This window comes from Prionailurus bengalensis, chromosome C2 (genome assembly GCF_016509475.1).
Source record: "Prionailurus bengalensis isolate Pbe53 chromosome C2, Fcat_Pben_1.1_paternal_pri, whole genome shotgun sequence".
Classification (NCBI taxonomy): domain Eukaryota; kingdom Metazoa; phylum Chordata; class Mammalia; order Carnivora; family Felidae; genus Prionailurus; species Prionailurus bengalensis.
The window spans coordinates 81344457-81369904 of NC_057350.1; the positions used below are offsets into that span (position 1 = coordinate 81344457).

The window sequence follows — 25448 nt, forward strand, 5'->3', positions numbered from 1 at the left end:
TCAGGCGGTGGCCGGATCGAGACCGGTCTCGCCCTGCGGGACGTGCTGCTCACGTGCTCTGAGCTGCTCGCCAGCACTGTGGGTGGGCTGCGTGGGCCTTGAGTCGGGTGCGGGACGAGCACTCCCATAGGCACTGCCCGGGATGCGGAATTGCCCGTGGCTCTGGGGTCCCTACAAAAGCGGCCGCTGAGCCCACGCGGCTCTGGGTGGTAAGTACTTGGGGTCCCAACACCTGTTTGGCGGTCGTCTGCCCTGAGGGCGCCTGGCTGGCTGTGTCTTCCCAGGCTGAGGAGGTGAGCTCTGGCCTGACCGTCTGGCTCTGCTCGTACACAGCTGATGTAGTTAGTGGTCAGGGTGCTCTGCTCCCCGGGCCTCCCTGTTTCTCCCTCGTGGGAAAATTCCTTTTTCTTGAGCTGCAGAAAAAGCTGGTGCTTCTCTTCCTGGGGGGCGGGGGGGGGGGCCCAAAGCTTCTCTGGCAACTTCAGAATCTGTTCCTGGGTCTCCTCGGGTGACATTCTCCCCTCCAGCTCCTTTTTTTCTTCCTTTTCTCCTTTTCTTCCTTCGTCTTCTGCCCCATCATCCTGCCCACCTTTTCCACTTCATGCTCCGTGTGCTCCCACTGAAAGCCAGACCCGGGATGGGGCTGCAGGGAGGTCCCCGGTGCCCGGTAGACGGGCAGCCCAGTCTCGACCTCGTGCGAGGAAAAAAAAACCTTTGCTCCCTGAAATACTCTGTTAAAGGGATGAAAAGACAAGCTACAGCATGGGAGAAAATATTTGGAAACCACATATCTGACAAAATACGGTTGGCCCTTGAGCAACACGTGTTTGAACTGTCTGGATCCACTTACACACAGATATTTTTCAATAAATGCAGTACCATTCTGTACAATGTATTTTGACTTTCTTTTTTTTTATTTTATTTTTTAGGTTTTAAGATGTACATCCAAATTAGTTGGCATATAGTGCAACAATACGTTCAGGAGTAGATTCCTTAGTGCCCCTTCCCCATTTAGCCCCTCCCCCTCCCCCAGCCCCGCCAGTACCCCTCAGTTTGTTCTCCATATTTTTGAGTCTCTTCTATTTTGTCCCCCTCCCTGTTTTTATATTATTTTTGTTTCCCTTCCCTTAGGCTCATCTGTTTCATCTCTTAAAGTCTTCACCTGAGTGAAGTCATATGATTTTTGTCTTTCCCTGATTAATTTCACTTAGCATAATACCCTCCAGTTCCATCCACGTAGTTGCAAATGGCAAGATTTCATTCATTTTGATTGCCGAGTAATACTCCATTGTATATATATATTCCACATCTTCTTTATCCATTCATCCATCGATGGACATTTGGGCTCTTTCCATACTTTGGCTGCTGTTGGGAGTGCTGCTATAAACATGCGGGGTGCATGTGTCCCTTCGAAAGAGCACAGCTGTATCCTGTGGATAAATGCCTAGTAGTGCAATTGCTGGGTCGTAGCGTAGTTCTATTTTTAGTTTTTTGAGGAGCCTGCATACTGTTTTCCAGAGTGGCTGTACCAGCTTGCATTCCCACCAGCAGTGCAAAAGAGATCCTCTTTCTCCACATCCTCGCCAACATCTGTTGTTGCCTGAGTTGTTAATGTGACCCATTCTGACAGGTGTGAGGTGGTATCTCATTGTGGTTTTGATTTGTATCTCCCTGATGATGAGTGATGTTGAGCATTTTTTCATGTGTCGGTTGGCCATCTGGATGTCTTCTTTGGAGAAGTGTCTATTCTTGTCTTTTGCCCATTTCTTCACTGGATTATTTGTTTTTCAGGTGTGGTGTTTGATGAGTTCTTTGTAGATTTTGGATACTAACCCTTTACCTGATATGTCATTTGCAAATATCTTCTCCCATTCTGTCGGCTGCCTTTTAGTTTTGCTGATTGTTTCCTTCGCTGCGCAGAAGCTTTTTATTTTGATGAGGTCCCAGTAGTTCATTTTTGCTACCATTTGACTTTCTTAATAACATTTTTTCTAGCCTACTTTATAAGAGCACAGTATATTATATATATAACATACAAAATATGTGTTAATTGACTGTTTTTAAAAATTTATTTCTTTTTTAGTGAACTCTACACCTAATGTGGGGGTCAAACTCATGACCCTGAGGTCAGAAGTCACATGCTCTTCCCACTGAGACACCCAGTTAACTGACTATGTCCATATTGGTAAGGCTTCTGGTCAACATTTTCGGGGCGGGGGGAGTCAAAAGTTACGTATGGATTTTTGACTGCATGGGGGATCAGTGTCCCTAACTCCTGCATTGTTCAAGGGCCTACTGTACTAGTGTCTAGATATAGTAAAACTCAAAAACTCAGGGCGCCTGGGTGACTCAGTCAGTGAAGTGTCTGACTTCCATTCAGGTCATGATCTTGTGGTTCGTGAGTTTGAGCCCTGCATTGGGCTCTGTGCTGACAGCTCAGAGCCTGGAGCCTGCTTCGGATTCTGTGTCTCCCTCTCTCTCTCTCTGTTCCTCCCTACCCCCCCCCCAAATAAATAAACATTTTAAAAAACCTCAAAAACTCAATAGCAAAAAAATCAAACAATCCTATTGAAACATGAGAAATAGACACGAAAAGCCATTACACGGAAGGGGATGTATAGATGGCAAATAAGCACGTGCAAAGATGTTAAACATGATTAGCCATTTCAAAAATGCGAATAGAAACCACAATGACTTATCGCTATACATCTAATAGAATTGGCTAAAATAAAAACAGTGACAACACCGAATTCTGACAAGGATGCAGAGAAACCGCGTCTCTCGTACATTGCTGGTGGGAACGTAAAATGGTACAGCTACTCTGGAAAACAATTTGGCAGTTTCCTACAAAACTAAAAGAGCATCTATCATATGACACAGCAAATGTTACTCCTAGACATTTACCAGAGAGAAATGAAGACTTATGTTCACACAAAGACTTGTACATGAATGATCGTAGCAACTTTATTTACAATAGTCAAAAGCTGGAAACAATTCAGGTATCTTTCAGCTGGTGAACAGTTAAGCTATACTACATCTAGCCATGGAAAACTACTTAGTAGTAGAAAGGAAGAACTATTCATTGATACACACACAACCTGGATGAATCTCTAGACTATTAGACGGAGTAAAAAAACCCAACGTAAAAGGTTACCTACTGTATGATTCCATGTATATCACATTCTCGAAAAGACAAAATTATAGAAAGGGAGAGCAAGTTAGTAGTTGCCAGGGTTAAGGAAGGGGCAGGAGAGAAGTGGGTGTGGCGATGAGAAAGCCACAAGAGAGATCCTTGTGGTGACAGAAGTGTTCATGTCTTGTCTGTATCACTGTCAATATCCTGGTTGTAATAATGTGTAGTTTTCCAAGATGTTACTTACCATCGGAGGAAACTGAGGAAAGAGTACATGTGTTATTTCTTGCAACTACATGTGAATCTACCATTACCTCAAAACAAAATTAAAACTAAAAAATAAAGAGAATAATCACTAAAGGTATCATGGTATTCCAGGTTGGATACTGGAATAATAAAACAACAGTGGAAAATAACAACAATGAGGTCACTAGATCTGTACCGGTATGGAAAGATTGTCAATATATGTTGTAAACGGAAAAAGTTTGTTGAAGAACATTACGTTTAGCAAGATCCCATTTGTGTTTAAAAATGGATAGATATACGCATAGTTTTATGCAGAGAACGATGCTATCTTAGTCTGTTTGGGCTGCCATAACCAAGCACCATAGCCTGGTGGCTTAGACAACAAATTTTTTTCTGACCCTTCTAGAGTCCAGAAGCCAAGATCAAGGTGCCAGCAAGGTCTGTGTCTAGTGAGAGTTCTCCCCTTGGGTGGCAGAGGGCAGCCTCCTCACTGTGTCTTCACATGGCCTTTCTTAAGTACATTTGGGCAGAGAAAGAGAGAGGAAGCAAGTTCTCCGGTGTCTTAGCTATAATTATTTCAATCAGACTTTTCCAGAAGGAAACTGATTTCCTCTAGAGGCAATGAGAGAGAAGAAAATTTTTTTATTTTCTACTTGACATACTGTTGTTTGGTTTGTATTTTTTGTACCATTGGTGTATCTCACATCTATAATTTTTAAAACAATAATTCTGTATGATACGGACTGAACTGTATTCCCCTAAGTTCATAGAAAGGAGCCCAAACCCCTGGTGTGACTAGATTAGGAGATAGGGCCTTTCAAGGGTGATCAAGTTTAAGTGAGGTCATAAAGGTGGCGGTTCTAATCCAAAAGAACTGGTAAAGAACGGGTGGCTTTGTAGGTGGCTTTTTAAGAAGAGGAAGACACCAAGGGTGTGCATGCGCACAGGAAAGGCCACGTGCACACACAGTGAGAGGCTCTCTGTCTGCAAGGCCAGGCGAGAGGTATCAGGAGAAAAACTGAACCTGGGGACACCTTGATCTTGTATGTCCAGCCTCCTGAACCATGAGAAAATAAATTTCTGTTGTTGAAGCCATTCCGTCTGCGGTATCCTGTCATGGCAGCCCTAGAAGACTGATGGAAGTCATTCTTCAGGTTCAAAGATCCGAGCACATCTGGTGTAACCTATAGGGCGCCTGGGTGGTTCAGTCGGTTAAGCATCTGACTTCATTCCAGCTCATGATCGTGCAGTTCGTGGGTCTGAGCCTCACGTCAGGCTGTCTGCCGTCAGCACGGAGTCCACAGCCTGTTTCAGACCCTCTGTCCCTCCCCTCTCACACATGCTCACTGTCAAGAATCAATAAACAGCTTTTTAAAAAAAGATGTGTTGGGGCATGATTTTGTTTTTTAACACAGCAGTGTTTCCTTTATCAAAGGACTAATAATAGATTTAAAAAATAATTTATTATGTGATTTAATTTGTAAGAGTTATGCCACTTTCTCCATCCTTTTTATCTCTCTCTTTTTTTTTAATGTTTCTTTATTTTTAAGAGAAAGAGAGACAGAGCATGAGTGGGGGAGGGACAGGGAGAGAGGGAGATACAGAATCTGAAGCAGGATCCAGGCTCTGAGCTGTCAGCACGGAGCCCGACATGGGGCTCAAACCCACAAACCACGAGATCCTGACCTGCGCCAAGGTCGGATGCTTAACTGACTGAGCCACCCAGGTGCTCCCTTTCCTTTTATCTCTTAAAATGTACTCATCCTCTTAGGGTCAGCCCAAAAGCCTTTTTTTCCACCACGCCCTTCCAAAATACCCTAAAAAAGAAGCGATTTCCTTCCTTGGACTCCCATAGCCATTCTGTGGTACCTCTTTTACGATAGTCATCATGTTCTAGCTTAATAGTTTAGCTTAGGCATCTCATCTGTTCTAACCTATAAATAAGCATCTTGAGAGGAGGGTTTCATCTTTGCATCTCCCACAACATGAGGCCCAATGCTTTGATGCTTACATTAGTTTCTATTGCGGTTGTCACTCATTACACAAACTTAATGGCTTAAAACAAAACAAAACAAAAAGCATCAGCTTTTAATTCTAGAGCTCAGAAAACTGCAATGTATCTTACGAGGTTAAAATCAAGAGGCCAGCAGAGCTGTGCTCCTCCTTGACACTCTAGGGAAGAATCTGTTTCTTGTCTTTTCCAGCCTCTAGAGGCTGCCCACATTCCTTGGCTTCTGGGCACATCACTCTGGTTTGGGGGATTAGGATGTGGACATCTTTGCGGGGCGGGGGGGGGCATTATTTTGCCTATAACAATGACCAATCAACATGCTGAATAGTGTTTACAATAAATATTGAGGGGAGACAGTAAACAAATCATTAGAATAGAATAGAGGTGATCCAGAAGAGCTTCTAAGAAGTTGTGAATTTTGGTCCAAAAATGGCAAAATGATTTTTTTGCGTCTTTGATTTGTAGGTCAAAGGAACTGATTAGGAGAAGAATTTTTCATTGCTGGCAGTAATTCCTTACACGTATAGTAAGCACTCAACTATTTTTTGAATGAATGAGTGAATAACTAGAAGAATGAATAGTAGGACTCACAGACAGAGGAACAGTATCTATTCTACACTATCTATCAACAGTGATTTGCAATGTTGATATTCTGTTCAATTTCTTTTAGAGAGTCTATTACTCCTTGTATGGAGAACTATCCACATTCAAAAAGGACACATCCTCATGTTCCCTCCAGCTTCTATGCCAATTTCTATCCCCTGGAGTGGTGATAATTTACATGAACTTTTTTTTTTTAATGTTTGTTTATTTTTGAGAGACAGAGAGAGAGAGAGAGAGAGAGAGAGAGAGCAGGGAAGGGCAGAGAGAGAGGGAGACACAGAATCCAAAGCAGTCTCCAGAGCCCCAAGCGGAGCTCAAACTCATGAACCAGGAGATCATGACTTGAGCCAAAGTCAGACGCTTAACCAGCGGAGTACCCAGGGGCCCCAACAAGGAGCTATTTAAAACTGTCTGGCCTGTGAAACAAATTGTAATTCTACTTGCAATTTCTTAATCTTACTTTTTTAATGGTACAGATAATACTTTTTTTTTTAAGTTTATTTATTTGTTTGGGGGGGGTGCAGAGAGAGAGGGAGAGAGAGATAATCCCAAGGAGGCTCTGTGCTGTCAGTGCAGAGACCGACCCGGGCTTGAACTCACCAACCGTGAGACCATGACCTGAGCTGAAATCGAGTCGGCTGCTTAACCGACTGAGCCAACCAGGCGCTCCACTCCAGGCAATACCTTAAAAACAATAAAGGACATTTAAAGGGGGAAGTTTTTCCTAACCCTACTGCATTAAGAACCAAAGCTCAGTGCAGCAGAACATTTCCTCTTGTTCGCTGCCCCATTAGTTGCCTTGGTATTGTCACTTCTGCCAATGTTATTTGTGAATTCTGTAAGGGGAATCTGCCCAAAGTGCAGGATGGATCTGAAGCACGGGCTGCTGGTGGTGGTCCTTAGATCCAGTATTTACATCGGAATCCGTGGTGCAGTAGACATAGAAGTGAGGCAGGAGTTTACAGACCTTGTTGCCTTGGTACAAATCCGGCCATTCAATTCTTCAGGCTTCATGACTGTTGCCATGCTTGAGCACGATCTGAGCACCAATATTTACCTGATATTTTTACAAGTTGACTTGTATTTACTCCACTTGAGTGAATCATAGGTTTAATTTGTTGTATTTTTCTAATGCTGATCAAAGTAATGACATAGCTGTCAAAATAAATACTGTATGTCAATATACTCCATCTGAAAATTCCTGACTCCTTGGGGATACACTGGAACAGACTGGGGGCCTCCCGAAATCCAGCCAGACTATGGCAGAGGCCAATTAGATCTTGGTTTCCAGTGCTGAATTCTGAATGAGAAGCCTGCTGAAGTCTGTGATTAGCCCGATAAACATTAATTGTCAGTTGTTTTTGGTGAAAACTATTTTCTATTTTATCAATAGAACTTGGGCAAAAAAAAAAAGCAAAACAAAACCAAAACCTCCTAGAACTTCCATTCTGCTATCTTCCTGACCCCCGTTGAAAGGCTGAGGCGAAACATAACTTACTGGTGCTCTCTGAGACTGTTTCTGTTTAAGAAGGTTTCTTTTTTTCTTTAGGTAATCTCTACACCCAACATGGGGCTTAAACTCACAACTCTGAGATCAAGAGCCTCGTGCTCCACCAACTGAGCCAGCCAGGGACCCCTCAGGAAGGTCTAGTCTTCCCTGAAGAGAGAAGAGTCAGGGGGTAGCGTCCCCTTGCTGGAGGCTTTTATTTTTATTTTCCTTTAAAATTCTTTTGAAAAGTAACTTTAAAATTTTACACTTACACTCGATCTCAATAAAAATACATTATATGGGTTCTAATGTCATTTAATGAACTTTGGGGCAGGGCACCTGGCTGGCTCAGTCAGAAGAGTGTGCAACTCTTGACCTCAGGGCTGTGAGTTTGAGCCCTACATAGGGTGTAGAGATTACTTAAATAAAAAAACTTTTAAAAAATAAGCTTTGGGGCAAGCAACCTATTATGACCACGACCTGTTATGTCAAGTACTTGAAATTTTCAAAGTACTAGGCTTATTATCCTCCACAGTAAATTAAGAAACTAGGGATCAAGAATATGTATAGAGGCGACTGGGTGGCTCAGTCCATTAAGCATCCAGATCTTAATTTTGGCTCAGGTCATGATCTCACAGTTTGTGGGTTCAAGCCCTGCGTCGGGTTGTGTGCTGACAGCATGGGGCCTGCTTGGGATTCTCTCCCTCTCTCTCTGCCCCTCCTCTGCTCACCCATGTGCTTTCTCGAAAATAAATAAACATGAAAAAAAAATTAAAGTGTATGTACCATCTGGTAATCTCAGGAATAGGGGATCAGATAGGTGGAGAAAAGGACTTACTTAATTGTAATTTACAAGGCTCTATCTCTTGTGGTCAATAAAAAATACTAAAAATTTTCCTGAGATGTCCACTGCTATTCACATGTGTTTCCTTCATTCATTCATCATTTCATCTCCCTACTATCGCAAAGCAAATACAACTTTGCCGTGTTTCTTTAATCTACAGGATATGTTTGCAGTAGAAAATGGAATGTATTCACTTAAATTGGCGTTGAATTTTGATAGCCTTGATTTAATATGACCGATCTTTCTACATAACCTGACGTCTCTTGTGTTAGTTGATTAGGAAACCTCAGACCTCTGTGTCTAGCTGTCTTTTTGCTGGCTGTGCAAGTAAAATTAAATGTTGATTCTAATAAGCGTACATCTAAACACACCCTAAAACCTGGGCGTTTGGAGATGGGGCTGCGGTAAGCTCAGCCGGCAAACTGCCTCCAGAAGGCAAAGGAGATGCTCCAGACAGAACTCCTGACAATCCAGAGGAAGCGATCCTCTGGGGTCTCCAGCCAGAGTCTTCCTGTCTTTCCTGCCTGTCTCCATCTGGGGATGAGTTGCTGAATCTGTTGGACTCACTGAAGTAGGTAATGAATGGAAAATCTATCAAATGAACTAAATGAGGTTCCCAGGTTAAAAAGTAGAGAGGGTGCCTGGGTGGCTCAGTCGGTTGAGCGTCAGACATCAGCTCAGGTCATGACCTTGGGATTTGTGAGTTCAAGCCCTGCATTGGGCTCTGTGCTGACAGCTCAAAGACTGGAGCCTGCTTCAGATTCTGTGTCTCCCTCTCTCTCTTACCCTACCCCCACTCCCACTCTGTCTATCTCTCTAAAAAATATATAAACATTAAAAAAAATTTTTTTAAGTAGAGCCAGGGAGTGCCTTTCTGTATGAGTTTAGAGTAATCAGATCAAAGGCTGTCTGATAAGACAGAAGGATGCTTGTGGGACACTGGGAGTCCCTGAGGGACAGACTCTCAGAGGGGTACAGATTGAGGCATAATTACTAAATTTTCTTTTGGCGTGCCTCTTTTTCCAACTTGAGAGACCTTCCTTCTTTGCAGGGACCCTGGTTCCTAGAGGTAAAACTGTGGAGGGGGGTTGGATGGTACAGAGATTAAATGATTTATCTCAAAATGCTCGCATCTGAATGCTTTGATTGAGTGGAGAGAGATAAGAATTCCCATGGACAATCCCCTAAGCTAACAAGCATGAAGTGAGGTTTCTAAGCTTCCCAGGGAACTCTGAATAATTCAGTTTGTGGATCTAGGTAGATTCTTTAGGCCCCCAGGGGCATTAACAGCCCCACCTTTGTTCCATCCTGACCTCCTCCTTTAAGAGGAACTTAAAAAAAATTTATTTTAATGTTAATTTTTGAGAGAGAGAGAGGCCAAGGGGAGGGGCAGAGAGAGAGAGGGAGACAAAGAATCAGAAGCAGGCTGCAGGCTCTGAGCTGTCAGCACCGAGCCCAATGCAGGGCTCAAACCGTGAGACCTTGAGACCGTGACCTGAGCTGAAGGTGGATGCTTAACCGACTGAGTCACCCATACGCCCCTTTAAGAACTTTTTGTCTCCATATATTAAAGTCTTGCTTTTGGGTTCAAGGAAGATGATAAGAGCTAATGAAAATAATGGTAAAAAGTCTGGCTAAAAACAATTAAACACTCAAGAAAATTGGAAAGGAGACAACAGCCCACAAGGCTTCTTAAATTGGAAAGCGAAAGGGGAAATGATGACAAAATTAGCAGATGAGAGAAAGCTTGGTCCTCAATGAGGTGTGGGGAAAGCCAATGGACAGCTCATTTATATTGTAGAACAACCAAAAGACTCAGAAATTGGAAGCTTCCTTTGGACATGGGATGTGAGACTAAAACATGAACACAAGTTGAAAATCCTTTGAAAAGGCAGAAACCTCCAGAACAGAGAGGAGCAAGCCCATTTCTGCACCAGAGCACCTCCAGACTCTGCTGAAATGCAACAGGACCCAATAAGTGCCAGGTCTCTGCCAGCCTTGGATTAGAACCCTGTGGCTGCAGAGAAAACTCAGGAATAAAAACGGACCAAGTTGCACATCAGGCTGAAATCACCAGAAACTTCTAGGAAGTAAAGTAGGAAAAAGAAGCCCAAGGACCAGAAAATCCCATGGGCCCATTAATTAAACCTTAGAGTGACTAGGAAATCCAGAGTTTCCTACAAGAACGGGATCTCCTTGAATGTGAACGAGCGAGGAAGAAGAACCACATATGGTCAAAAGCATTTGGCCAGGGTCTCAGGGACAGGGGCCTAAAGAAAAATGGCAACAATGTCTCCAGATGCTCATAAATTTTCAGGATTTACTCTCTATCATTTATGAGACCAACCAGAGGCTGAGGAGCGAACCTGGCCCTCTCTTTATGAAAAGGCCCTTCACAGCATCCTGGGGGTACAGATCAGAGGACAGTGGCTTCCCAGGTCCTTCCTTTGCACATGTGGTTGACCTCCCATCTCCCAAGACCAGCCCTAGGCTCAGGCCATCCATATTCTACATGGTGATCTATCTGGAGGGTCCTCAGGAACCTGAATAGGAGCCCTGGGACCTGCGACTTTCAAAGTCAAGTGTACATTCTGTTTCCCGCCTTTCTCCCAACAGCCGTCAGCCTCCTCTGACTCTGATTCAGATCCTGAACTTAAAAGAAAATTAGAACCTGGATCCCAGTTCTGTCTGAAAGACAATGGAACAGAACAATTCTACGTGCTCACAACTCTTCCCCTTCCCAATGCAACGAGAACTCATTGAGTGAGGACAAAGGAAAAAAAAAAGCAGATTCCAGGAATTCCTTCCCTACTCCACGTAGTTGGGCAACTTTCCCTCCTTCATGCTGGCTAATTTAGAGGTTTGACTTCAAATATAATGAAGTAGTAGGTTTCTGAACCGAGGGTCCTCCTGAAGATACACTAGAAATTTGGGGGTTAATGCAGAGAACCGTGGTTTTACGGTCTTACACTGTTAGGCTTGGGGAAGGGCCACGTTCAAACTCAAAGGTCTACCTACTACCTGACAGAGAGGGTTTTGCTGTGCCGTAGGGGTTAATTTTTCAGTTCTCTTTGCTGCCACATGACTAGGCCTGGCCCAGGCCTACCACAGGCATATGGTGGATGACCTATTCTGTGACTGTTGGCACCAAACCCAGAGTTCTGTCTGACATTCAAGTAGGGATGCTGGCTAGGCAGTTGCATAGTATACATGAGTCCGGGGGGACCCAGGGGTGGGCGCACAAGAAATCAGGTCGGAAGATCTCAGTGTGAGAGTCACTGGCATATGTATGGCCTTTAAAATCATTGAACTGAATAGAATCACCTAAGGAATGAGGTAAAATTATAAGAGACTGGATGGCAGACTGAGTCCAGAGGCACTCAAGTCTTAAGGTCGGCCAAGGAGCCAGAGTCCGGCAAGCAGTCTGAGGAGGCGCCGGCAAAGGAGTAAAAAAGAGAGTGACAAACCAAGGGAACAGAGGGTTTCAAGGAAGTCACGTACAACGGTTCAGACGCTGATGGAAGATGGAGTTCATGACTAAGAATCAACCACTTGTTTGCCGATGGAACGCTGCTGGTAAGATTGACCAGAGCAGTTTCAGGGGTAGGGATAAAAGCTTGACATATGTGGATTAAAGAGAAACTAGGGAGTTAAGATTCCACACGTAGTGAGCTGATAGGGTCTCAATATCCACCTACGACAACTCCCAGAAATCCTAGATAAATGAAAGCAAAGATTATTTTGAGTTTAGAGCCAAGGGGCGCCTGGGTGGCTCAGTTGGTCGAGTGTTTGGCTCTTGATTTTGGTGCAGGTCATGATCTCGAGGTTCATGGGCTCGAGCCCCACATCTGTGTCATCTGTGCTGATGACACAGAGCCTGCTTGGGATTCTCTTTTCCTTTCTCTCTGCCCCATCCCTGCTCGTGCTCTCTCTCTCTCTCTCTCTTTCAAAATAAACAAATACACTTAAAAAAATACATTCATAGCTGAGCTTGGAAGGATAAAAGGATATTGCAGATACCCAAAAGGAAGAAGGAGGTAAAAATGGGACCAGGAAGCATACAAGCTGACTCTACAGCTACCTAAGTGTTTACCTGGGGGCTTCATTGTTTAAAAATTAACTTTTTAGGGGCACCCGGGTGCCCCAGTCAGTTGTCTGACTTTCGGTTTCAGTTCTGGTCATTATCTCATGGATCGTGAGTTCAAACCCCACCTCGGGTTCTGCACTGACAGTGTGGAGCCTGCTTGGGATTCTCTCTCTTCCTCTCTCTCTCTCTCTCTCTGCCCCTCCCACGTCTCTCTCTCTCTCTCTCTCTCTCTAAATAAATAAATAAATAGGCTTTAAAAAAACTTTTAGGGGCGCCTGGGTGGCTCAGTCGGTTAAGCATCCGACTTCAGCTCAGGTCACGATCTCGCTGTCCCTGAGTTTGAGCCCCACGTCGGGCTCTGGGCCAATGGCTCAGAGCCTGGAGCCTGCTTCCGATTCTGTGTCTCCCTCTCTCTCTGCTCCTCCCCCATTCATGCTCTTTCTCTGTCTCAAAAATAAATAAACATTAAAAAAAATTTTTTTTTAATTTTTTTAAATAAAAAATAAAAATTATCTTTTGATTTTGGGCTAATTTTAGGTCGGCCGAGAAGTCTCAGAGCTAGCACACAGAGTTCCTGTGCGTACCCCTCGCCTGGATTCCCCCATTGTTAAAATCTCAGAGTCGAGCTCCTCAGAGAGGTTTGGAGTTTGAATTTCTTTCAACAATGAAGTCCCCCACACCCCAAATTGAGACTTGAACGTAAGAACCTGTCAAATGCAGTGACATCATAAGACTCTTGGCAGAATCAACCGAGAATGGATCTTCCAGGACTCTTTTTCACCCCGGGGCACAATGGATTCTCTGGGGAAAAAGCAATCTCTGCTACAGATGAGCTCATAATCAAAACATGGACACACATGGAAACAGTGTACCACACCCGAGAGTGTACTTAAAACAAGCAATTCAGTGGTCATGAACTTCAGATAATGGAAAGGCTATCTGAAAGAAAATGTGAAATAAGAACATGTAAAATGATTAATACATAGATGACTTGAGTCCCTAAGAAGAGAAGGAGACACTAGACAAGGGAGAACAATTCAGAAGGTGGGTGGAGAACAGGGCTCCTCTTTGCTCTTTGTCTCCCCTTCTCGCCCCCTCCCTTCCTTCCTTCCTTTTAACCACCACAAATGCAGGAGGAGAGCCAAAAATCCTTTTCTAGCTTAATAATAAAAAAAAAAAATCACAAGTATTTACATCTTTCAGAAAAAAAAAAGAGACAATAATTTAAATATTACAACCAGACTAGTAAGTTGCTAAGAATAACAACCAGGAAGAAATCCAACTTTAGAGGATATAAGTAGCTTACACGAGGGGCCCCTGGGTGGCTCAGTCGGTTGAGTGACCAGTTCTTGATATCGGCTCAGGTAGTGATCTCGAAGTCCTGGGATCAAGCCCCACATCGAGCTCTGCATGGAGCCTGCTTGGGATTCTCTCTCTCTCCCAATCTCTCTGCCCTTCCCCCCTCAGAATACAAAAAATAAATAAACATTAAAAAGAGTAACTTACACAAGCCATGGCAATAGTCTCTGAACTACCATTTTCCAACTCATTATACAGTTTTTCAGCCCTAATTCCCTGGGTCTGCCAGGACATTTATACAGGTCCCAGCTCTCAGGGGAGTATTTAATTTGGCAGCTTACTTTTGCTTACAAGATTCCATCCTTCGTGCTTTTAGTGTTATAAAACACCCCGGAGGGTCCTCTGATGCGAAGGGACTCAAGTGTCACTTTCACTGGGACATCTTCATCCCTCGTGTCACATTGAGTTTTGTGTTTCTATCAGTGAGTTCCTCTTCATGAGATCCCCCTGGCTGTATACCTGGAGTCTGGAGACGGGCAGATTCATCAACATTCTCCCATCAGTAACTTCTTTTTTTTTTAATTTTTTTAACGTTTATTTATTTTTGAGACAGAGAGAGACAGAGCATTAACAGGGGAGGGGGCAGAGAGAGAGGGAGACACAGAATCTGAAACAGGCTCCAGGCTCTGAGCTGTCAGCACAGAGCCCGACGCGGGGCTCGAACCCACAGACCGTGAGATCATGACCTGAGCCGAAGTCGGAGGCTTAACCGACTGAGCCACCCAGGCACCCCAGCCCATCAGTAACTTCTAATCACACCCAATTTCTCTCCTAGTGACACCACTTTTCCTTTCTTAGCTGCCCTTTCATCTGTGTTGGACAATTCTTTCTTTTCATCATCCATTTTTGTAAAACGTCATGTGGGTTTATCACTGGGAGATGCAGTGGCAACTGTGGTGTCTCCCAGTTGGATGGGAGGGGCCACCAAATGGGGGGCAATCCAATCCGGTGGAAGAAGGCAGCACGGGCAGTGAAAGAATTCACCCAAGACAGAACAAGGGAGATACAAGTTTCCTGAATACATCGCAAGGGCTGGGGGCGGGGAAGGGAGGAGGGGGCAGGGACAGCAAAGCACAGACTGTCTGCCATGAGGTTGGGGGGAGCTGTGGTTAAATGCGGAAGGTGAGGAGGTTTGGAAACCAATGGAATCTTCCTTTTTTGGAACCTGCATCTGGATGTAAGTAACCAATTGGTCAGCTAGGGCTTGTGGCTATTTTGAGGCGGTCGCCTGATGGGCCTGTTTGTATTCAGCCCGGGGGTTGGGGGTCACTGTGCGTCCTTTGACCTTACTCAGGTTTCCACTGTTCAAGTTGGTGCCTACAAGCAGCCTCCACAGCAACCACACACCTTGGCAGACTGCGTGAACTGAATAACAGATGTGCTGTGTCGAACCATCAGCGGAGTCAACAGGAATCTATGAAATTGGCCACTAATCAGGATGGACGTCTGTTATTTCCCTGGTGTTTGCAGAACCATGAAATTTGTACTATGTAATTACTCACAGGTAATATACCGTGGTAACTGCAATTTGCACCGTATTGTTGAGGGACTGGTCTTAATTTAACTCAACTGCTGCTGCTGAAATTTGTGCCAAGTAATGATTGCCAGTACTCATTTCGTGTCCAGAATAGGGTCGAATTGGTTTCTGGCAGAAGAGGTTATCGATACAGAAGTTCTAGGGGCGCCTGGGTGGCTCAGTCAGTTAAGCGCTGACTTCGGCTCAGGTCATGATCTCACGGTCCGTGGGTTCGAGCCCCGCGTCGGGCTCTGTGCTGACAGCTCAGAGCCCGGAGCCTGTTTCGGATTCTGTGTCTCCCTCTCTCTGACCCTCCCCCGTTCATGCTCTGTCTCTCTCTGTCTCAAAAATAAATAAATGTTAAAAAAAATTAAAAAAAAAAAAAAAAAAGAAGTTCTAAGTTAATTACTTCGGAATTAGTTCACTCAGGTCAAAAGGTGGCTAAGGTCAAAGCCTGGTGCCTGGGGAAGTGTGTCAGTACTTAAGAGAAACCAAGTATACGGAAGTATACGGACGCTTGGCTGGCTCAGTCCATTAGAGCAATGGGACTCTTGATCTCAGGGTCATGAGTTTGAACCCCACATTGGGCATGGAGATGACCTAAAAAAATTAAAATAAAATTTGACTTAAAAGAGAGACAGAGAGAGAGTACATACAATCTCATTTCTTAGAAAAAAAGTTTGAACAAAGACCTTTCTATGAACGAACAGACAGGTTAAATGTCCCAGTGGGAATTTCTGTTTTAGTTTCTTCTTTCCCTCCCTCTTCTCCCTTTAGTCATCAAAACAATTCTTTTCATCAGAGTCTTTTAAAGCTTAACCGTCAGAATCACTCAGGGCTTTCTAAAACACAGATTGCTGGAAATCGGCATTCCTAACAAGTTCCCAGGTGGTGCCGACCTTCTGGTCTCGGGACTACACTTTTTTTTTTTTTTAATTTTTTTTTTCAACGTTTATTTATTTTTGGGACAGAGAGAGACAGAGCATGAACGGGGGAGGGGCAGAGAGAGGGAGACACAGAATCAGAAACAGGCTCCAGGCTCTGAGCCATCAGCCCAGAGCCCGACGAGGGGCTTGAACTCACGGACCGCAAGATCGTGACCTGGCTGAAGTCGGACGCTTAACCGACTGCGCCACCCAGGCGCCCCACTCGGGACTACACTTTGAGAGCCACTGCTTTTGATGGTAGACTGAGGAATGGAACTGAAATTTTTTCAATTAACTGGATAATTAACAGAATTGTTGACTAGTGAAATGTGATCAAGCAATGAAACAGAGAAGCAGCTCCCTCCAGCCATAATTTAAGCACTCCCTGAAGGCAGATCCACAATTCTGTAGCATCCTGCTTTTTCTCATTACAAACACAAATGTGCCTTCTAGTACATACATGTGAAAATTTAAACATCTTCAGGATACAGTCTAGCTATTTTGAACATTTGCAAAAATATCTGTGACAAAAAGTTAAGACCTGAGGACAAAAAAACCCCAAAAACAAAACAAAAAAAACAACCCAAAACAAAAATAGAATTTTTGCTGTGAACAGAAAGAAACAATATGTTCATGCTCCTACTAATGGCTTGCCTTTTGAATCAAGTAGGTTTTGAAACATCATTTAAAAGCTCACAGGAGGGGCGCCTGGGTGGCGCAGTCGGTTAAGCGTCCGACTTCAGCCAGGTCACGATCTCGCGGTCCGTGAGTTCGAGCCCCGCGTCAGGCTCTGGGCTGATGGCTCAGAGCCTGGAGCCTGTTTCCGATTCTGTGTCTCCCTCTCTCTCTGCCCCTCCCCCGTCCATGCTCTGTCTCTCTCTGTCCCAAAAATAAATAAACGTTGAAAAAAAAATGTTTAAAGCTCACAGGAAATCAGAATAAAGTTATAGTGTGGTCAGTAGTCTTATAACTATGTATTATATTGTGTTATAGTGTACGATGTCTACTATTTTATTATACTATACAGTGTTAATTTCCTAGTTTTGATAACTGCACTATGTAAGATGCTAACATTAGGGGAAACTGGGTGAAAGGTGGTATACGAGAGCTATCTTGTTATTTTTGCAACTCTTCTGTCAGTCTAAACTCATGTCACAATTTTAGAAGTTTGGAAAAGCTCATTGGAAGAAGAGCACTGTGATAGGTGGTTATTCACACATTTAAAGAAGTATGTATCTATAAAAAACCACCTGAGTTTCCTCATTTACTGCTACAGTAGTAAAAGCTCAATTCTTTCTACTTGGCACAATCTCAGGATCCATTCTGAGACAGTGTAGATGGACTTTATTGGGACACCAAGTGAACTTTGGTGGAGTTGTAGAAATGCACACCGCTGAGCTTTTTTGAAATTGGTAACGGTTCACTAGTATCTTCCTCTTCTAAAAATTTTGATTTTTATTTTGTGAATAGGTAATACATTTATGTGATTTACAGTTTTTTTTTTTTTTTTTAATGTTGATTCTCATGAGAGCGTGAGCAGGGGAGTGGCAGAGAGAGAAGGGGATAGAGGATCTGAAGCCGGCTCTGTGCTGACAGCACAGCAAGGCTGATGTGGGGCCCGAACTCAGGAACCGTGAGACCATGACCTGAGCCTCATGCTCAACCCGCTGAGCCACCCAGGTGCCCCACGATTTACAGTGTCAAAGATATACAAGTATATACAGTGAAGAGTCACCCTCTCACTCTTGCCTCACTGCCACCTAATTATTCTCTTCAAATCCAACCAATTATATTAATTCCTTCTGTATCCTTTAGATATATTTGTTAACACACACGCAAGGAAATGCATATCTATTTTACGGAAAATGAGAGATACTTTACTTTTTTGCATCTCTCTCTCTCTCTCTTTTATTACTTAATATATTTGGAGATACTATTTCCATATGCGTACATAATCTTGATCCTTCCTTCCGTCCGCATTCTACTGTATGGTTACACAGTTCATTTCACTGATCCCCTTTCACGGACACGTGCACATTTCGCACCTGTTGCTGTTACACACAACACTGCCCGAACAGCCCCGCACCATCATCATTTGCGCATGTGCAGATCTGTCCTTGAGAAGCCGGACTCAAGGGGCAGGTATGTGAAATTGTCATTTAGAAGAGGGTTACTTTATTACATGCACTTCTGGGTAAGTAATAATACACCTTTTACAAAATGTCCAAAGAAAAGGTGAGTGGTTACAAAGTAGTCTTTCTCATACTCCATTCCCTTCCAGCTGCCCTCCCCCGAGGTAACCATTGCGACTTACCTCTTTGCTATGGGGCAGTATTTCTGGCCATTTTAATCCCCCCCCCTTTTTTTTTTACAAGATCCTTGGCCAGTGGGACATCCTGTAAGTGCCCAGAGCTTCTGAGTTTGGGGTCAAATTGTAGAAATGGATGATATATGAAAAAATAGCCCTAAGGGGCTGCGCACTTGATTAAATACTAAAAAAGGTAACTGAAATTTTTGAATGGATATTTTATAACAGCCACTCGGAGGTTAATAGCAGACATACAATCCTTTTAGCACAAGGGACTTGTGCTGTTTTCACACTCGTGTGGTCACGAAGTACTGAAAAACATCGCAGGGATCAGGATAAATACTGGCACACTTGTGAGAAGTGAGAGTATACACCCAGAGGTGTGAAAACTTTTGCAACCATGTGGGAACACCGTTCAGGCAAAGAAGTTTTACCTGCTTCATGTTGACAGCAGATGACATACCCAGAGACCAATTTCTTTTTCCAAACTGGAAGTCCTCTCTCCTCTTTTGTAAATAATTTTTAAAAATTCATTAACCTTGATATAGCTCTGATATGTACACGTGCATACACTTAGATAGTCCTATCAATGTAAATGACAATACTTAAAGCTTTAAAACTCTAGGTTTTAAATTTTTTTTAACGTTTATTCATTTTTGAGACAGAGAGAGACAGAGCATGAATGGGGGAAGGTCAGAGAGAGAGGGAGACACAGAATCCGAAACAGGCTCCAGGCTCCGAGCCGTCAGCACAGAGCCCGACGCGGGGCTTGAACTCACTGACCGCGAGATCATGACCTGAGCTGAGGTCGGCCACTTAACCGACTGAGCCACCCAGGCGCCCCTAAAACTCTAGGTTTTAAAAAAACTTTATCAAATACATAATTTGGTGTTTATTTTGTCTTAATTGGGGATTCTGAAGGAAAAAAGTATTTATGCATAAACAAGAATACATCTATAAAAAACATGTTAGGTGTTATGTAGGAACTATACATTGTATATTTTCTTTCTCTCTGTTCAGAGACAGGCCTCCCTGGGTTTCTCATAATTCTGCACATCTTAAGAGCGGAGGCAATGGCTAACTTAGGTCTGGAATATCTTTCAAGGATGTTTGTACAACGAACGGCCCTGGGAGTAGAGATTGTGTCTCCTTCCTGAGCAAAGGGCAATTTTATTTACTGGCCATTATAATAAAGATAATGTCTCCTTCCAGCACAAAGGTCAGGCGGGCTTACTGCTTATTATAAAATATTTGTCTTCTTAAAATTTGGGGGTCCTCTCCTGCTGTGCAATCCACCGTGCGTGCAACGCGGCGATCGGCTGACCCCTTTTGTGTCACCCTGTGAACTGCAGGGGTGGCTTTGTGTAATATCGTCTCTGATCCAGGTGTCCTATACCTTCTGTCAGGATCATAGAACTGTGGAGGCTAACGTGTTAGCTTGAAACTGGAGTGAAATGTTAGATTATTCAGTTCTTGGCCGTCTGAACTCTAACATTTTTTAAACTCTCCAGGTGAAATGTTGAGTATTAGCTAAGTATCTCAATAGTGTAGTAGTTCAAGGTTCTAAAGACAATTGTGGATTAGAAAAAAATATTAAGTTGGCAGGAAAGTTCGCTATAGTGCTGTTTTTACACTTTTATCACAGAGATGTCCTATCTTCTAAGTTTACACATGAAGGGTAAATAGAGGAACTCTGCAGTTCTCATAAATTGAAGTGTTGTCTGAGGTCTGTGAGACTGGTTTCTGATTATACCTGTTATTCAAATAAACACGGAGAAACCCAGTTGCGTGCCCATGTTTATCTTTATACACTTTAAAATATGAGTGTAAGCATTATTTTATAAGCTGCGTGTTTGGAATCTTGAAACTTGCATTTAATTTACCGTTTTGTGAAATGCTAAACTTTTCTCATGAAATTATATGTTACGTTTTTTAATTTTTCTTTCTCAAATGGCAAAACCAGGAGAAAATATATAGCTATCACTCACATCCAGAATATATAAAAAGACAGGGGCACCTGGGTGGCTTAGTCAGTTAAGCATCTGACTCTCGGTTTCTGCTCAGGTCATGATTTTGCAGTTGGTGAGATCAAGCCCTGTGTCAGCCGCAGAGTCTGCTTGGGATCCTCCTTCTCGCTCTCTACCCCCCACCCCTGCTCTCTCTCTCTCAAAGTAAATGAATATTTTAAAACATGATTTATCCAAGTAGTTGAGTAGTATTACATAAACTTGGCTTATATTTACTTTTTATTCTTATACTTCATTTATTTAAAAAAAATTTTTAACGTTTATTTTGAGAGACAGAGAGAGACAGATCATGAGCAGGGGAGGGGCAGAGAAAGGGAGACACAGAATCTGCAGCAGGCTCCAGGTTCTGAGCTGTCGGTGCAGAGCCCAACGGGGGGCTCGAACCCACAAACCGTGAGATCATGACCTGAGCTGAAGTTGGACGCTTTACCGACTGAGCCACCCAGGCGCCCCTATTCTTATATTTTAAAAGTAAAATGAAAACCCTATAAATCTTAGTCAAAAGGATTTCTTAGGGTCTTTTCAATTGGAAGCTGTGTCTATGATTAATATTTTACAAATGAAATGGGTCTCCTGAAAAGACAAATGAATTTGTCTTTTTCATTCCCTTTTCATAACTACTAATTGTTGGCTCAATGTAAATTTGCCTATCTCTATTTTTTATTTTATAATTGAAAGGGACACCAGGTCATTCAATGAAAGCTAAGTTTTCCTTTCTCTCATCTAAAAATGTTTTTGATTTTCATATTAGAAAACACTTGATATACCGTTTAAACTTTTATTAATACTTTAGTTATCTTAATACCATAATTTATGTTTTTTACCTTTATTTTAATCAGACATAATATTAATTCTCATCTAAACCTAAACTTATCCACTTGGAAGTCACCTTCTCCCGGGGGAAAAAAAAATCCCTTTTAACTTGCTGTCTTCTGAAGACTAACTTTAACTTACTCGAGGCATTTCTACAAGCCACACAGTGTAATTTTATTGCCAGGCACTGACAGAGTCACAGAAAAGCATTTATTTGCCTTCCCTCCCAGCCAGGAGAATTTTGTTCCTTCAGACTTAATGGGTCACTTTTCTTGAGAAACTTTAGCATCCTTTCTGCTAGATTCGTGTAAAGTCTTAGCGGTTTTTTGAGACCAATTGCAGGCACCCCGTTGAATAAGAGATATTTTACTGGAAATTGTTTTCTAATGTCCTCCATGGTTGAGTTATCCTAGATAATTCTAAGGCTTCTGCCAATGGAGCCTCTTGTTCTCTGGTGTTTGTGGCATATCCACACCAGCCCTCCAGGAACGGGATACCTTTTCCTGCCACAGGCTTCAGAAGGGCCTTGATGGCGCCTTGGCGGCTCAGTCAGTTAAGCTTCCGACTTTGGCTCAGGGCATGATCTCCGAGTTGGTGGGTTCGAGCCCCATGTTGGGCGCTGTGCTGACGGCTCAGAGCTCAGAGTTTGGAGCCTGCTTCGGATTATGTGTGTGTGTCTCCCTCTGCCCCTCTCCCACTTGCGCTCTGTCTCTCTCAAAAATAAATAAACATTAAAAAAAAAAAAAGGCCAGAGTCCCTTCCTGAGTCCCACATCCTCCTGGGTACATATGGACTTTCACATGGGGGAAGATCATAGCCAGATAACAAAAGGAATTAGTAAACTCTCAGGCAAGTGGAAATTGTACAGCAACTCGGTAAGAACAAGGAAAAAAGGGATAGAAATGTACTCACTGAGAAAGCCGCCTCCCAGCGGCCTGGGGTTTCCTAGAAGGACCTTCAGCCACGTGTTTGTCCTCTGGGGGGCAGCAGTTCCCTGTAAAGCAAGAAACATAACCTTGGGAAAAAGAGCTTGGACCGTAGCCCTTCTTCACTCCGCTTCTCATTTCACTAGTGAGGGAAAACCTGCTTCCTGCCGAGGTTGGAATCTCGCGAAGAACCCTCACTCACCAGAAAAAGCTGAATCACCTTTTAAGTGATCACCTTTTCAGCTGAATCACCTCTCAAGCGTTCAAAAAGTGAAGACTTGGTTCTCCTTCTGAGTCAAGGGACTAACAGAAGGGGGTCTCCACCCATTTTACGGGTCCATCTTTTGTACTATTATCCCCTGGTCAGTATGGTCACAGCAACAACAAATACCATACTTACTGGATGTTCTAACCCACTGCAAGTTTGGGGCAGTGTATCGCCATTAAAAGGTATTTGTGTATTTGGGGTGCCTGGCTGGCTGGTGTGTATGGGGGGGAAACATGTGACTCTCGATTTCTGGGTTGGGAGTTTGAGCCCCATGTGGGTGTAAAGATTGCTTAAAAATAAAAACATCTTTAAAAGATGTGGAGGTGGGGGGCGCCTGGGTGGCTCAGTCAGTTAAGTGTCTGACCTCCACTCAGGTCACGATCTCACAATTCATGAGTTCGAGCCCCATGTCAGGCTCTGTGCTGACAGCTCAGAGCCCGAAGCCTGATTCGGATTCTGTGTCTTCCTCTCTCTGTGCCCCTCCCCGACTCGTACTCTTTCTCTTAAAAATAAACATTAAAAGGGGCGCCTGGGTGGCTCAGTTGGTTAAGCGTCTGACTTCGGCTCAGGTCATGATCTCACAGTTCGTGGGTTCAAACCCCGCGTCGGGCTCTGTGCTGACAGCTCAGAGCCTGGAGCCTGCTTCACATTCTGTGTCTCCCTCTCTCTCTGACCCTCCCCTGTTCATGTTCTGTCTCTCTCTGTCTCAAAAATAAGTAAACACTAAAAAAAAATTTTAAAAAATAAAATAAACATTAAAATTTTTTTAAATAAAAAATAAAAATAAAATATATTCATATCTTTATATGATTAGGAAAGAATTTATGGGAATCAAATCTAATGACATAAAGAATGGTCATGATATATGGTGAGTAAAAAATAGAGATTATATACTACATTTACAGCATGATTCTGTTTTTGGAATACCCACACCTACAGACATTTGGAGAAAACATTTCTAGAGAGTTATAACCGAAATTTCGACAGCAGTTTCATCTGGCTGGTGAGATTACAATAGTTTGTATTTTCTGCTTTACATTATTCTGTATTTTCTTTTTTCTTTTTTTTAAAGTTTATTTATTTTTGAGAGAGAGAGAAAGACAATCCCAAGCAGGCTCTGCACTGTTAATGCAGAGCCAGACACAAGGCTCAAATCCACCAACAGTGAGATTATCAACTGAGCTGAAATCAAGAGTCAGACGCTTAACCGACTGAGCCACCCAGGCACCCCTTTCATTCTGTATTTTCTAAATTTCCTACATGAAACATTAAACTACGATATACCACAAGATATATAAAAAGAAAGAGCACACATACCTGAGAGAGACGTTAATCGGGGATTTCAACCTTTAAATGAATATTTAAATATGAATGGCCTCAATCTTAGTCCTACGTTTTCCTGTTTTCCTGTCATACGTCCTGGCTTTTACTTATTAATATTGATGTGGCACATATTTGGAGCATCAAGTTGTTTGGGCCTGGATATGGTTTCAGAACTGAGCAGTAGTAGCCGTTCAAACTAGAGAGACTAAATACAGGACAGAGGCATCTGCTAAATATTCTTTTAGGGCAACTCTGAGCAAATTGTCACCCATATCTTTCTCCTTCTCCTCTTGGTCCATCAGGTTCTAGATGGCTTCATCACATAACTCTATTTTTTAAAATATTTTTATCATTTTTGAGACAGAGAGAGACAGGGCATGAGCAGGGGAGGGGCAGAGAGAGAGGGCCACACAGAATCCGAAGCAGGCTCCAGGCTCTGAGCTGTCAGCACAGAGCCCGATGCGGGGCTCGAACTCACGAACCGTGAGATCATGACCTGGGCCGAAGTCAGACACTCAACCAACTAGCCACCCAGGCGCCCCCATCACATAACTCTAGACCCTTAGGGAGAATGGGCCACAGCTGTCATCTTGTCCCACCCTCCTGCCCGGCTAGAAATGCTTCCGGATACCTCTGACTTCCGGCCTCTACTTCAGCACCTCCAAAGATGTGGAGCTCAGTGCGCCTGCCTGAAATGCCCTTCCCCCTTTGTCTGCCTCAGAACTTCTACTCATCATCCAATATTCAAACCAGGTGCACTGTTTCTGTGAGGCTCGTGTGGCACGGTCATTGGTGGTTACGAGCGTGGACTCCGGGGTCAGAGAAACCTGGGTTCCGTCCTGCCTCCCCTCCTGACACTTGATCTGTGACCTTGGCCAGCGTCATCTCATCTCTTTGAGACTTGGTTTACTTACCTGAAAAATAGGATTCATTGATGTGATCCTGTGTATGGGATCGTCAGATGTTAGCCCGTAGCAGGCAGGTAATAAATGGTAACTACTCCCATATGGCACATCAGTGGTTTCAACCCTGACCTACAGGTTAAAATCACCTGCAGAGCTCTTTTTCTTTAAAAATATTTATTTATTTTGAGAGAGAGAGCATGAATAGGGGAGAGGCAGAGAGAGAAAGGGAGAAAGAGGATCTCAAGCAGTCTCCATGCTCTCAGTGCAGAGCCCGATGCAGGGCTCGACCTCATGAGCCGTGAGATCATGACCTGAGCTGAAATCAAGAGTCAACCGACTGAGCCACCCAGGAGCCCCACCTGCAGAGCTCTTAAAACTTGACTTAACAGGTCTGAGAGGATGCTTGTAGCGAGGTATTTTTAAAAGTTGTCCAAGTGATTCTAATGTGTAGCCCGGCTGAGAACAGCAGCTCTGAAAAGTGTGGTCCCTGGACTCTTCCGTAACCTGTTAGAAACTCGGCTCCAGGTCCCCGTCACAGACCTGTGGGGTGAGAAACTCTGAAAATGGGCCCTAGCGATCTGGGTTTTAATTAATTTTTTTTTTAATGTTTATTTATTTTTGGGACAGAGAGAGACAGAGCATGAATGGGGGAGGGGCAGAGAGA

At 43.5% G+C, this 25448-nt stretch overlaps 1 pseudogene; it reads right to left on the reverse strand.

Moving 5' to 3' along the window:
• On the reverse strand, positions 1 to 24764 carry LOC122490992 (annotated as a pseudogene).
• Positions 24765 to 25448: the final 684 nt, after the last annotated feature.